This window comes from Falco punctatus (genome assembly GCF_963210335.1).
Source record: "Falco punctatus genome assembly, chromosome: 2".
Classification (NCBI taxonomy): domain Eukaryota; kingdom Metazoa; phylum Chordata; class Aves; order Falconiformes; family Falconidae; genus Falco; species Falco punctatus.
In genome coordinates, this window is record NC_137581.1 from 8370670 (window position 1) to 8386087 (window position 15418).

General features: G+C 40.5%; 1 protein-coding gene and 1 long non-coding RNA gene across 26 annotated transcripts in view; one reads left to right on the forward strand and one right to left on the reverse strand.

Annotated features, from left to right (window-relative positions):
* DLG2 (discs large MAGUK scaffold protein 2) overlaps positions 1-15418 on the forward strand; it is a 1068724-nt gene that overhangs the window by 861100 nt on the left and 192206 nt on the right. The window lies entirely within an intron of this gene.
* The window catches only part of LOC308059077, a 450864-nt gene that overhangs the window by 409045 nt on the left and 26401 nt on the right, over positions 1-15418 (reverse strand). The window lies entirely within an intron of this gene.

Sequence of the window (15418 nt, forward strand, 5' to 3'; positions counted from 1 at the left end):
CTTGGTTTGAGTAGTGCTTCTCACCTTGAGCCGTCCCATCCATACCCACAAGTCCTCGCTGTGCCACACGTTTCCCAGCTGTTGCCTCAGGAGCCTGTTTAGGAGCCAGCACAGCAGTGCAATGCCAGCCCCGATGCTCTGGGGACCTGCTTTTAAGTCTTCATTTTGTCAACAAATTCCTGTGTTGCCCTGATATTGCAGCTATTAGAGAGGAATGGTGAGCATCACTGAGGAAGTGCTTTAGGATGAAGTTTATCTCTCAGCACGCTACGCCTCTAGTTATCTCCCCTCCTACCTTCCTTGCTAATGTACCCATCCATCCCCTCCCTTGCTGTCAACAGTTCCGCTATAGGCGTACTGCAGGGACTTGCTAAAGCTCTGGGGTAGTCCCAGCTGCGTGAGTCAACGTGCAGTGTGCTGGCCTGAGCACGTGCCTGCTGGCCGCTGGGGATGCTCTTTATGTAATGCTTGTCAGTAGAGGAGCGATCTGAAATTTGCTTTCCCCAGAAAGCCTCGTACGTTGTGTCTGCAGCATTAAGTGGATTTATTAATCTGCGTGTTCCCTTCTCGTGGGAGTGCGTCACTTGGTATTCTGCAGTCCTGTGCCTATATACATGCATATATATATATATATATGTATGTATGTATGTATGTATGTATATCTTGGCTGTAGTTTCTGTGCGTTTCTGAACAACTTATAAACACAATGAGCAATGGTGGTTTGAAACATTCCTGGTGGGACTCTTAAAGATTTCTGTGTTGCTTACCCTTGTTCTTACTTGTACTAGGAGGATTAGGTTAACTGTGGGTGGCTGTGGAAGTTCACTTAGAAGCACTACACTAGTTTGTACTTTCAGGAAGAAAAGTCCTGTAGGAATGCCAGAAGTTCTTAGTTATTTCAAATGATGCATTTTTTTCTTCAATATTAGTTTATCTGATTGTGAAGAATGATTATAAGCAATCCTTTGCACCCTCTTCTCTATGATAATGTATTTGCACTTCACATCTCATTTTATAAAATATCACCGATGCTATACAGGGGAACGTTTGCTGTGCTGATTTAACCACTCTCTGTTAGGAGGCACATCAGTAGGCAAGTCTTAAAAAAAGCAGGAGCTCCAAATTCTTCCCAGCTCTACCAGGTTTATTGTACGACCTTCAGTTAGGTTTTGCTCCTACTCCTATAGGTAAAAATGAGCTTTCATGCTCATGTGCTGGAAAATACAAGGGCACTAAAGCTTGTGTCTCACAGATGTGTCAGGTGGGACAATAATATTTGTTCACCTTGGAGTTGCTACCATCAGTTATTACATTCTCAGGTTGTGGGTTGGACAACATGGAGTACCTACAAACTCCAGTCGGTTTTTAACCAATGGTTAAGATCACCTGACAGTGGAACTTACTTTTAGCAGTAAGTTAAGTTAGGGGTCATGTTATGACCCCTAGCAAGGTAATATATTTGTAGGTAAAAAAAGAGAACTATGAATTATGTTTGGTTGTCTTACAATTAAATACGCCTTGCTAGAGCAACTTGGCTGTGACATAGCTCATTGTTTAAAAGACCCTTAATGTTTTCAAGATCAATATTTAAGCCATGATCTACATAAAATGAAAACCACATGGTAAAAAATTCTGGAAAGCACTAGATGAAGTTACTTACCTCTCCACCTCCAGTAGTGATGGCAGCAGTCAGAAGTTACCCATCGGCTGTGTAATTTATCAATGATTGAGGTGATCTTCAAGTTGATCTTCTACATGATGAGAATTTCTGTCTATTAAGAGTTCTCCTTGAGTGGGAGTTCCTTCTAATATGCTTTATATCAGATTACCTTTTTTTTTTCAGTTTTCAAGTGTAGATAAATACACTTTGAGAGTAAATGAGAAGCAGGAAATGAGAACATGTTAGTGTTTATGTTCTGAAGAAAAAATAAATTGCTATATTCAGGGCTACTAGAACTTATTCCAGCACCTTTACAGTAATAAATAATGTAACGTATCTTCACTTTTGCTCTCTTTCATTAACTTGTAATACACCTGGCAGAAAAAGTGAATTACAGATAGGAAGGTGAGCTATTATTATTTCGTGTGAAAGGCAGTTGTTTTTAAAAGGGAACACATGGACGGATTTCTTTTGTTCTCTCTTTATTCCTGTCTTCCTTTTCTTTGCATGGTGAGGAAATATCAAGTAAAGGCAGAAATGAGACTGGCTTATCAGATACTGGTGACTTTGTTTTCTGTTTTTTTGTTCAAGTAAGATTTACCCAGAAGTGGCTTTTGAACTATAGATGTTAGGCTGCAGATTAAATCTGTGCACTGTTCCTATGGAAAAACAGGCAAGTTTGAAAGGACATAAAAAACATAAAGAAAAAGGTGAGTGAGTCAAGCAGGAGCCTGACGAGAGGATTTTGAACAAGGCACAATAAGTCTTTCTGTGAATTAACGTCCTGATATGTTAGCCCCCAAAAGTTTCTGGGAAATGAGAGGAGTAATAATGGGTTTTCCTGTTTCATGCTGACCATAGCAACTTGGGTTTTTTTCAGTTTTCACAAGCATTGAATACCAATGAAATACATTGATAGTTTCTAATTCTGCTTATACCAAACAGGAAATTGTTGATTAATATTACAAATGGTGGATTTTATTCAATTGTTTTCACTGTTTTCATCATCACAATCTTTAATGGGTCTGTGTCTAATGTAAAAAAAATGTATAGGAGTTAAGCCACTAAATGAAAAGCCACTAAAATAACCAATAACACAGGAAGCAAAATGTAAAAATAAATAATAATAATCAAGATTTAAGTACTAGACACTTACGTTTCAGGTTGCAACACTCCTCATTATCGCCACTGAGAAATGTAGGCTTTATTGTGTCATCAAGCACTAAAAACAAAAAGAAAATACAAATATACTAAAATGAGAAGTATTTCTACTACAGATTTTGCTGTTAAATGTTTTCCCCTACAGACATGTGTTCATATATCCTCTAGCATATATAACAATGACAAATGAGACTGAAATCTATCCATATAAGGAATCTAGTTTCATACATAAATACCAGGAGGTGACATGTAAGGATGTGACTGCTGTTAGTACCTCTCAGGAGCACTGGTTTTGAACTGCGGTAGCGTAGCTTTGAAAGATGAGCAAATCTGACTTTTTTGTACTCTGCTAAGCCTAATCTTTACAGACAAAGTCTTGAACTACATGGAGGATGAAAGCTGAACTTTGAAGAAGGTACGCTTCTTTGGAAAATGCAACATGCCAGCTTTTTTCCTACAACGAATATAGAATAAATAGTCAAGCAAGGGATTGATGGGATAATATTTTTGACAAATTTCACTCATCTGTAGAAACTCAAGGTAGATATGCAGGGACCCTGTGAAGCAGAAAGAAGTGTTCTGCTGTCCCACAAAGCTCTATTGAGCTCCTAAGGTATATGGCTGCAAAGCCTGCTTCTGTTCCCTGTGTTGGGGAGTGATGGGGCAATGCTCTGGTGTCACATGAATTTTTGCATGGACTTCTTTTTTTGCATGCCAGGTGGCAGAATATGACTTTCTCCACTTGATGACAGTGTCAGAATCCAGGGATGTCAGCAGCTCTTCAGCCAAGGGAAAAACTTTAAATGAGTCATCTGGTCTTAAAACTTTTTTTATTCATCCTGCTTGTTTCTGTGTTCTGTTGCTTAAATAAGGTCAAGGAGAAAGGGTTTATTGGACTACAAAAGGGATTGTCCATGACAGTTAAGCCCAAGGAGACCACTGGTATTTCTTAGTGGTGTTGGGAAGGGTTCTCATAGTCCCTTTCTTTTTTTTCCTTTTTTTTTTTCCTTTCCCATCTCAGAACCAATAGAGGAGATACAGTGCTGGTTTTGGAGGTTTTCTCTTGGTGCTCATAACCCGTAACATGCTTACAGATGCGTAAGAGTCTGCAAATGGCAGTTGTTCCTCCATAGCAGGACTGAAGCAGCAGAGCTTGAAGCCCTATGAAATGCTGTGTGCTCTCTTTCCAGTTCCATTTCCTCTCCTGCACCAAGAGGAAATAATTTGATAGAATTCAACTGCTGTAAAGCAAACATGCCTAAGGTCCTCAGCAAATGCTGTTAAGACGAATGTGTCCTGAAAGTTATTTTTTCAGGACTTGCCTATATCCAAAGAAGGTAATATAAGCTACATTTAGAAAAAAAAAATGTTTAGATTTAGATGTTCTGGGGTTAGTAGATTCCTTTTTAGCAGTGCAAAGCAACTGTAATGCAGATTGTTTTAAGAATGCTTCAGACCTCTGAAGGTGAGGTTGTGTCAGAGGACAGAGACTCAGACTCAAGGACAGATGAAGATGAGTTTGGAAAACCCATGCCTTTATAATGTGGATCTACTTTCCACATAGCTTGCATGACTTCCAAATTATTAGCTATTTCAAATCAGATTTTTCCAGTGCTGTGAGTTTGTCCTCAGAGACTGACACATGATTGCCAGTTAACACAAATTAATCCATATAGAATGGAATTGAAATTGATGAGTTTGAATTTTAAATTGCCTATAACATGCACTGTATTGGAAGGTGTATACTCTGCTTGCTTCAGATACTCCATGACATTAACAACAAGGGTACAACAAGTGTACAACCCTATAGTGGGAACATCAGCCCACACCTTTCAATATAATGTCATGCTCTATTTGTGCCCCTTTTTCACTTACATACTTTACAGCAGTAAAAACACTAGCCAAGACTCCCCAAATTCACAATATTGTTTAAAAAACCAAGAACAACTACACTTTTGTTGCAGGGTGGTGGTGGTGCCTGTGCATGCTGTGTGTGTGTCTGAAGGAGGAGCAGGGGCTGCTGGAGGACTTAGTGGGTGTCTGAAAGTGGAGGAGAAAGTGGAAGGTTCTGTGGTGGGAGACCCCACATGTATCTGCAGAGAAATCAGGGATCTCTACACTTGTATGGATATGTCATATCCCAGTAATGATACCAGCATTGTCAGGTAGCGGCTGTAAAAAATGGTAGATGGAGAGAGAGAAATGCAGCTCCTGCTTACGAAGGAGCCAGGAAGCAAATTGTTCAAATGTACAATGATTCTATTAGAACTGACATTTTCATGTAATCAGAGCATACGGTGCTGAAGCTTAAAGAACAGTTCAAATACTGAGAAACTTGGGAGAGACAGTGACTGCGTTCCCTTTAGGATGCCTCTCTTGCTGTGTTAAAAGCAGGTACGTGGAGGGCTGCCTCTCTGATTCACTCAGCAGTTCCTCTGCTCCTATTACTTAATACTAATAAAGCCGTTGCTTTGATGTAGTTATTTGTGAATCACTGATAACATACAGGTTTTATATTCAGAAATTCGGAGTGTCTAGGAGTGTCTGACACCTTGGTTAGATGATTTCAGAACTTTTGGCAAATATACAACTTTTTTTTTTTTCATGCATAGCCAGGTTCTATTAGTGACTCTAATATTTGGGTTAAACAAAAGGAAATCATCTAAATGGAGATTAGTCATCATTAAATAGCTCAGAAATAAGAATTTTCAAAAAGGTTTCTGTGTTATCTTACACTGTATAACAAGGAATAAGTTTTTTCACACCAGCTTTGTTCAGTAATGTTTATTATTACTTACTGGTTTGCTCTAATAACTTTGGAACAGAACTTGACAGCATAGAAGGTGAAATATTTAGATAATAATGATAATTGGGAAGTACTACTGTTCCATAGTGGAATCCAGATTAAGACATATGGCATGTGCCTTTGGATATGTAAATCAGGAATGTTCTTTTGTGCCTTATATATATATATACTGAGTGCATAGGGAACACAGTCTTTTCCAGTCTGTTCTAGTTAGGTATGCATTTGCCAACTGGAAACACAAGGAGTCAACAGGACACATGGACACATAGACCACTTTATCTGTTCAGGGTCCTGTTCATCTGGCATGCTGAAGCAGGTGTAGATGTCGACAGGGGACTTTCTGGCCAGCTGGGGAAGTGCTTAATGAATTTAGATGTTTATATGGCTGGGCAGTCACAGAAAGTAAAAAGGTATCATCACTGACTTGAGATATATGTTGGTTTAGGATTTATGTGAGTTTTCACGTCTAAATCTTAATTTAAATGGATCCTTTCCATGGGTAGCACTTATCTGGTATTACTCTTTCACAATGTATTTTAACAGATGATGGCGGTAAGGGTCTTCACAGTATTTTAAATTTAAATCCAAATCTCTGACCTGTTATTCAGTTTATCATTTAAATGTAATAGGATATTTGCCTACTAAATAGAAGACAGTTGAATAATTCACCATAAACAGCCTGCTTTCATATTACTAGTAAGTAGGAAATGGGCACAACCCCATAATTTGTTCAATTATTTCTGTACCATCTTTTCAACAAAATTTATACTTACATCACAAGAGAGCAGCTTCAAGCCTCTCTGAACTGCCAAAGCTGTATAAGCAATGTTAGTGGAAGTGAAATTTGGGACTTGTGATTTCAGTTGTGTTTCTTTAGACCACAGCTTTCAGAGAAATGAAGGGCTCACTTGATAACTGGCAGCTCCGAGAGGATGCATTATATCTTTCCCACATACTGCTGTCTGATACAACTTGACAGCATCAACACTGCTGACGGGTGTAAAAAGAGGTTTCCTATATACAGCCTAGGAATGGGAATTGCCACGGATTCAGGCTTGTAAAAGGAAACGTGCAATATCTGTCCTTTCCCCGCAGACATCTGTTGGGGATGCTGAGTCTTCCTTTACCTTTTTCACAGACTTACAGAGAAAATAAGAACCTTTCCCCTGTATAAAGATGATTATTGTATCATTATAGGCTGATTCTGCTGATACAGTTGTGGTTTAACATGCTGGAAAAGTATTTTCCCTTTATAAAAACTTGCCTATAGAGAGGAGAGTAATTTATTCATTATCTACACATTAGGTCTGGGAATACTCTCATGATTTTTTTTTTTTTTTTTTTTTTACCCTTGATGAATTTAAGTAAGTTAATGTTGTTCCTTCATACCTCTCAATGGTATTTGACTGGATTGTATAAAATCATTAGTTGCAAAATTAGAAGCACAGAATTACCAACAGTACAGATTACTTCTGGTGCTGTTTGTTGTGTTATTATGCCTTAGAAATCTTTATTTTTATGTATTAGCATCTGGTTTGGCATTCTCCAAGATCAGTCTGGGTATTTCTTTTTACTTACAGTGACAGTGGAAATAAAATTTCCAGTCCTTTTAATCGGTACAATGCATAGGGAAAGTAAGAGAAGTGGAGTCTGTATTACAGTGGCTCTCAAGAGAGAAAAAAAAAAAAAAAAAAAGAAAAGGATGTTTTTTGGCGATAGATGAATGCGTATTTTGTTAACAAATTTTTCCTGGAGTGCCTTTTGAATTATTCAGGCTGGCTCTTCTATTGTAATGTCATCAAATATTTGATAACTGATAGACTGCTTTTGAAATGTATGGAGCATAGCCTTCAGAAAGTATGCTCCAAATCGTTAAAGAATGATTTGCCTGTATTACACCACCAAATGTTTCTTCTGTTTAGCAATCATCACATAGCTATAAGTAACAGAGTCACAGAAAAGCTCATGCTGAAAGGGCCATCTGGTCATCTGCTCCAGCTCTGTGGCTGAAGCAGAGCCTTAGATTAGGTTACTCAAGGACCCTTCAGGTCAAGACTTGAATATTTCCAGCAAGAACAATTTCACCACTTCTCAGAGTGACCTCTTCATATGTTTAATTGTTCTCCTGGTGACAACTTTTTTGCTTATATCCAGCTGGAATTTCTCCCAAAGCAAGTTATGTCACTTACCTCTTGTCCTTTCACAGTGGTCTTGAAAGCACTGCCATCTTCTCTGTAACAAACTTTCAGGTATTGGAAGACAGTAATTAGGTCATAGACTGGTTTGGGTCGGAAGGGACCTTAAAGGTCATCCAGTCCCGACCCCCTGCCACGGGCAGGGACCTCCCACCAGCCCAGGCTGCTCCCAGCCCCGTCCAGCCTGGCCTTGAGCCCTGCCAGGGATGGGGCACCCACAGCTGCTCTGGGCAGCCTGGGCCAGCGCCTCGCCGCCCTCACAGATGCCTCCAAGCCTTCTTTTCTCTAGGCTAAGCAAAGCAAATTCCTTCAGCCTTTCTTCATCAGGTTCTCCAGCCTCTAATAGTTTTCACGATCCTCCTCTGGGCTCTCTTCAATTTCTTAATGTCTCTTTTGGCCTGAAGAGGGGTTAAATCTGGACACAGTATTCCAGCTGTGGCCTAAAAATTGCAGAGTAGAAGTGGTATAATTGCATGCTGATGGAAAGCAATTCAGCAGAAGCAGGTCTTTCAGAAAAATAATGCTGGAAGCTGGTTTCTTGCTAAAATTTGATGGATTCAGTGTTTTTCCTTTGATTTTAAATAGATATATGACTAGAACTAATATATTTATGTATGTGGTTGGGTTTCAATATTTTTATTGTCAGTGTAATCCATAGAGCCATTCAGATCCACTCATCCTGTCATTTATCACTTGCTTCCACCACTGTTCCTTGATCAAAAGTTTCATCTTTTTACTTACATTTCAGATGCTGATGAAGGGTTTTTTTAACAAAATATTTATTGGTTAATACAAGCCTTTGGGGCTTATCCACTGATTACATTGCAATATTTCAGAAAAAGGTAAAAATTATCTGCATTTCTGCACAACCTTTCAGCCAGGGGTCTTAAGGCATTTTACAAAACTCCAAGAAGCAATTTCTCATCCATACACATGAGACAGACAGGCAACAATTTGTGTCACCAGTGAGAAAGCTGAAGTACTGGGAGAGTATGATTTGGAATGAAAAGGGGCATAATTCTAGCATTTAATCTGATTTAGCTCATCTCTTTCTGGATGCACAGTGCATTGAGGGACAACGCAAATCTGTGCTGTCTTCCTTACATCCTTCTCCATACTGCCCTCATGTAGCTTGTCCTCATGTCAATTCTGTGTCCACCCTGCAGTTCAGGACTCAGTACCACCCTGGAGTGAAGCTGTCATGGGAAGAGTGATCAGTCTGGGTGTAGTGCAGTCAAGGAGGGAACATCAGCCTTTGCTAGCCCTTCCCAACTTTCCAACTTCTTCTATACCCTCCTGCTTTCTCTCACCTCCTTCAGTTTCTTCCAAGCTTCCTGCTGCCAGACTATCTCTGCCCCGCGAGACAGCCCTAAGCTGGGCAAGGTGGAGCTTGCAGACCATCCCGTGACATGGTGAGAAGCCGCTCCAAGATGCTAAAAGGAACTGTATTCACACATGAAAGATATAGGGCTATGAAGCCCACAACACTTTTTATAGCCCTGGAGGTTTACACTGAATGCGAGGTGTTGCATACCCTTAAGCATCTGTAAATACTGTAAAACAAAATCATGGCTATTTCACGGCATTTCTTGTCTTCTGCCCAGGTAGGTTACAGAATATTTCCAAGGTTCATATATTACATTTTAGGTCATAGTTTGTTTTTTTTTCTAATTAACACATCAAAACAATAAAAGTGGTATTTTAAAACCTGAAGTGTGGACTAGCCACTGTCATGGGAAAGTCTTAATTTTTTCAGAGGCACACACCATTCATAGAAGCACCTATATCAGGACCAGATTTCAAAAGTCTGGTTGTGTAGTGATATACCTAGCAATATCTTACCTCAGGAGACTGAGGTCTTAAAAAATATTTTCTTCTGAATGTGGGTGCTGAGATCTTGCGAAATCTGGGGGCTTACCCCTTCAAGAAAACCCTTAATATAGCCATGAGAGTTGGCTAATTAAACAATTCAAATTTAAAAACTACATTTCTTCTCTTTAGAATATAGAAAACTACCTGAAAGTTCTTGAAAGTATTGTCATACTTAAAAACGATTGCTGTGCTGTAAGGTCTCCATTTCATGTGGACTACAACTATGCTACTTTAAATTGTGGGCTCCAAGGAGGGAGCAAAATTAGGTGCTGTTCATTAAATATCACATAGAGAAAACCCACCACCATGAAAATAGGTATTCAGAACTATTCACAGCAAAATTTTCCTTCACATAAACAGTTCTCTGGCCACATGCAGATTAGTTTCACCCTTTTTGCTTGTAACTGTAGATGCATACATAGCACTTGAAGCTCCGTATCATCATTGACCTTTGCACTGAGACTGACTGTGCTTGGTTTTGGTTGGGGTAGAGTTAATGTTCTTCGCAGCACCTGCTATGGGGCTGTGCTTTGGATTTGTGCTGGGAAGTGTTGCTGATAACGCAGGGCTGCTGTAGCTGTGGCTGAGCAGTGCTGACACCGAGCCAAGGGCTTTGCTGCCCCTCACCCCACCCCACCAGCAAGGGGGCTGGGGGGGCACAAGGAGCGGGGAGGGGACACGGCCAGCACAGCTGACCCCCCTGACCCAAGGGATGTTCCATACCATACGGCGTCATGCTCAGCGTATAGAGCTGGGGGAAGAAGGAGGAAGGGGGGGACGCGGGGAGTGACAGCGTTTGTCTTCCCAAGTCCCCGCTGCGCGTGACGGAGCCCGGCTGCCCTGGGGATGGCTGAGCCCCTGCCTGCCCGTGGGAAGCGGTGGGTGAGTCCCTTGGGTTGCCTTGCTCGTGTGCGCGGCTTTTGTTTCACCCATTAAACTGTCTTTATCTCAGCCCAAGAGTTTTCTCACTTTTATCCCCTGATTCTCCCCCCCCCCCCCCCCCCCCCCACTGTGTGGGGAGTCAGAGAGCAGCTGTGTGGGGCCTAGCGGCCAGCTGGGGTTAAACCACGATACTGATACTCTTGGATAAAAAGTTATTTATCCCATTTGGTTAATACAGTAACCTTGGATGGGCTCAGATCATTTTCTTCACATGAAAGATGATGTTGTATATTACTTCTGTAGCTACATTATCACAAATTTCTACTGGTAAACAATTTATTGGGAAAAAATATGGCTTTTCTTCTCCTCGTGAAATGTTTGCGGTCAGATGATAGTGTTTATGAATTTGTTCATACTTGATTATGGTGCGGTGAACAGATTTTGCGATCACTGTGTATCTCTGTATTGTTTGCCAACTAATGACAGGAGGTATTCAGGCAATTATATGAAATTCACTGTTTCATTTTTATGGCAGGTCAGCTGCATGTCCTGGTGTTGTTGTTTTTTCCTCACTAAACTTGTTAAAGTAAGTAGCTTAACCTTTGTTTAGCTTGCATCCATCTCCAGAGGGAGCTAAGGGCTTCTCAGAAGGATAGCAAGATTCAGTTCTGCTGCCCCACAGAGAAGGGGATGGGACTAGGGAACATCCAAATGGCTCCAGCTATGGGATGGGAAAAGACTGGAGATAAGACTGGGACCAGGATAAAAAGCCAGTGAGAAAAACCCTGCAAAATTGCATTTGCTGTTCTGGCTGCTGGTAAGGGAGGTAAATAGTATCTGTGTGAGGGAGAAGGAAGACCACAAATATTGCTCATGACAGCTGTAATTACAGCCTCAAATCTTGATCCATCTCTTTCTTAGTGGCAGGTAGGGTGAGATCCACAGCTATGGAGACTGAACTGTAGCAAAGGATGAGGCAGATGAAGAGGCAAAAACCTGGTGCTGTAGCAAAAGTCAACCTCAAGAGCAGGGACAATGAGAACTCATCTCTCCATGAAAATCAGGAAATGCTTGGTACTAGGGACAAGAGATGTGCTTGTTGGTGTGGACTTCTTGCTCTGAGATCCACTAATCTTTTACCAAAGCCTTCAGTGAGGGCTGCGTAAATGAAGGCAGGCAGCAATGGCATGTACAAGCATGTTTGTCACAGGAGCAGACAGGAAACAGGCTCGACGTGACTTATTGTGCATTAATATGTTGTTAATTTCCTACTCTTGTTACAAGCAAATGAGTGATGTAACCCTTCCCCCTTTCTGCTAAGTTGTCCTTCTTTTCTGCACAGACACAATACTTCTGAAAGTCCTATTTCCTAGGAGTACTTGAGGAAAGCATTAATTTGTGTGGGAATTTGGAAAGGTTCAGGGTCTACCCTGAGCAAGGAGGGTGCTGTGCTTGTGACACCACGTGGCCTTACAGGCTGTGGCTTGATGTTACAGGAGATCTGTCTGTAGGGCTCTGAGTGCTGGACCAAACCCCCTGCTGCAAGATCATGTAGAATGCTCATGCCCTGTAAGCCTAGGCTGCTGATTCATTCATATTCAGAAAATTTGACTGGTTTTGTGTTGGTATGGAACCCTCTGTGTCCGAGTCCTAACTTTATGCCAGATCAAATACCATCTGTCCTCCCGCAGCAGGCACCAAGCCAGCAACAACACTTAGCAGCAGCAGAAAGTGTGTAGCACAAGCACTAGCTGGCTGGTTGGAAAGGTGTTTACCCTCTCTGGATCCATAATCAAATTCACTTGCCGGTGGCAATGAAGATGTCATGAGATTGCGACTTTTCTGGCTTTTTCCTCTCTTGGATTTGGTTTTCATCATACAGACAAAGTATGCTTGATGCCCCCAGCAGATGTACTAGGTCGTTGAAGTAAATTTATAGGGGGGGGCTATATATGCAGTCATAGTAAATATTACTCAAAATACCAGCAACACAAAACATCCTGTGAGCTCATTGTACCAGGTGCACTGACACACATTTAGTAGTGTGTAGTCATATCACACTGTTGGTTAATAAAAGTTAGATACCAAATTGCTGTGCTTGGGCATATTTATATTTGAGCACATATTTCTTTCCCTGCTTCTCAAGTGTTATTGGGATGCCTGAGTCACAGCAGGTCCAAACAGCAGAGGTTAACAGAAGGAAGTATTGCCTACGTATCTGCTCATAAAAATTATTTAGCAGCTCCCCAGCTGAAAAGTAAAGCTGGCAAAGCTGCAGCTGTAAGCAATGTGCAAGTAGTGCATACCAGAAGAGGGCAAAGATGCCAAGGACGGTCCATTTTCTAATGAAGGCATACTGTTTGTGAGCAGGATTTTCTGCTCTTTGACTAGCTTTGCTTCTCACCTTGTTTTCATCTACGTGTGTCTTTTTTAATCTGTCTTTGACTTACTCAAATAGAGCAGAATCGTGCCTAAAGGACACATTTGTTTTTCTAATACCCACTATGAAACCAAGTTTGCACTGGACTTTCCACTGTGCTTTTATGCATTTAATTGAGCTATGAAATTCAATACTTTGGGTTTGTTTGAAATCATAAAATAACTCTCATCAATGGGTCTTTTTGCTTTGCTTCAGTCACAGCATGTGTATGATTTAGAAGTTGCACCACCCACATTGTCCAAAATTTTGCTATGCACAGATGCTCAGTAAATTGCATACCTCCATCTGTGGCAATATAATTAGCTGAAAGAAGGTTTGAATTTGGATTTAATGTATTGTATTCTGATTCAGTTTGAAACTGTTTTCATTCCTCTGAATTATGGGGGTGGGGGTTCTGCCACTGAATATAGTCTGCTCTTAAATTTAAAGTATTTCTCAGTTTAAGCTGAGAAAGAAATTGATCCCATTTTAAAAAGTAGCAAGAACAGCAGCACCCAGATCTCTTGAACATCCAGTAATTCTTCAGACTTAGTACATTCACATGTATGTGTTAATAACTGTGTTCTTTTTCACATGGAATAAGTATTTGAAAATTATACAAGTACAGTAAATATCTGATAAATACATTTCTAGGAAGTCAATGGGTGGGTGTTTGCCGCAGTAACCAATATTCTTAAATTTTCAGTAACAATTTTTATCTGAACATTTCAAAGACTTCTAACAACCACTGAGCAATGAAATTTTGTAAGAAACCTGCAGAATTTTTATTTTAGCAAGACAGGGGATGAAAGGACTGTGATTTGCCCAGACCTTGCAAAAGCATTAGAAAGAAAATTCAGGCATCCTGTTCCACATTATTTTAGCCACTCAAATAACATGCATAAGAGACAACACAGTAAAGGCCATTTTCAAGAAAAATCTGTACAAGAAATTTTTATTGCAGTTGCGTATTAGGTTAGGTACAGTGTGCCATAATAGAGTAGTGTTTTTCTAAACAGAGTAATCTTGACATTTTTACTTATTGTTTTTCTTGTTCTTATTGCCTAAACAAATAGATACCTATTTTAAAAAAAAACCCAACCAACTGTATATTTGTGCCACTGCTGGAACCATACTGAAAGCATAATCAAAACTGCCATTTGACTGTTGCAAAAATACACTTTGCTCTTAGAGCAACCTGTAGATTCTCATATCTACCTCATCCCCATCAAAGCAGCATGCACTGCATTTATCAGTCAGGAAAACATTCAGGTCAGAATGTGTTCTTTATAAGGTTGCTCACACTTGGTACTGCCTTCGCCCAGTCACAAGCACACAGCCACTCTTTCTGCAACAGAACAGAGGGGTAAAAAATCAGCTCAGTTAACAAAAGTTGAAGCTCAATGTGAGCAAGAGTGCAGTACGCAGCTAAGTGTGGTACGAGTTTGCAAGACTTCTGCCAAGAAAGATGAGAATAACAGCTCATATTATCTGTCACAGTTCTTCAAAATTGGAAGTTATTAGGCATAGAAAAAAATCGGAACTATCAATCTGTTCCTCTGATCATAAACCTAACCCCTTTAGGATGAAATATCTGCCAAGTTGAGGGCAAGACTTAGAATGCTCTTTTGAAACCAGCTGATATCCCCTCCAACAGCTCAAACTGTAATGTCTTTGACAAGTTCCTCCAGACTTCAGGGAGCCTGTTAGTGGGGTCATTGGGGTGCATCAGCTTCTCCTGTGGGATGTTCGCACCATCTCTGTGCTGCACTTCTCAGCTTTCCTGCAGCGAAGCATCCTGAGTCAGCTTCACAAGGACACTTCTCTCTCTTAGTGCTCAAAGCATGGCCCACAGCCTGGCCTAGGAGACTTCAGCCTGATAATTTTCTTTGCAGCTCAGTCTAATGTTATCTTCCTTGTAACTAATTCCTTGTCCTTCTTTCAGTTTCTGCATTAATCCTCACTTTCCCTAGGTTTCTGAGAAGCAAAGGATATCTTTATTGTAGAAAAAAAAAAAAAGTTACTACCTTTTTGGGTGAAATAGTCCTTATATTTCTGCCTCCAGTTCCTATAACTAAGGAAAATAATTTCAGATTTTCTGCCTCTATTATCCTTCCCTCTCTCCACTTTTTACTGTCTGCTCTCAGGTATACATAGTATACATAGTAGTTCTCAAGGATAAAAGCGTTCTAGAAACAGAATTTCCAGTGACCGGTTTAACGCAGTACAGCAAATGTGCAGTACCGCAGAGGGACTCCAACGCTGTACTGGACCCTTAACTAATTTTTATTTATTTTGTGTGTGTGTGTGTGTGTGTATGTGTTTGACAATATCCCTGTTGTCACCTGCTTTTCAGTATGTGAGGTACATCTGTCACATTCCATAGCTGGTCATGTTCTAATGGGTGGTTCAGTTATATTTAA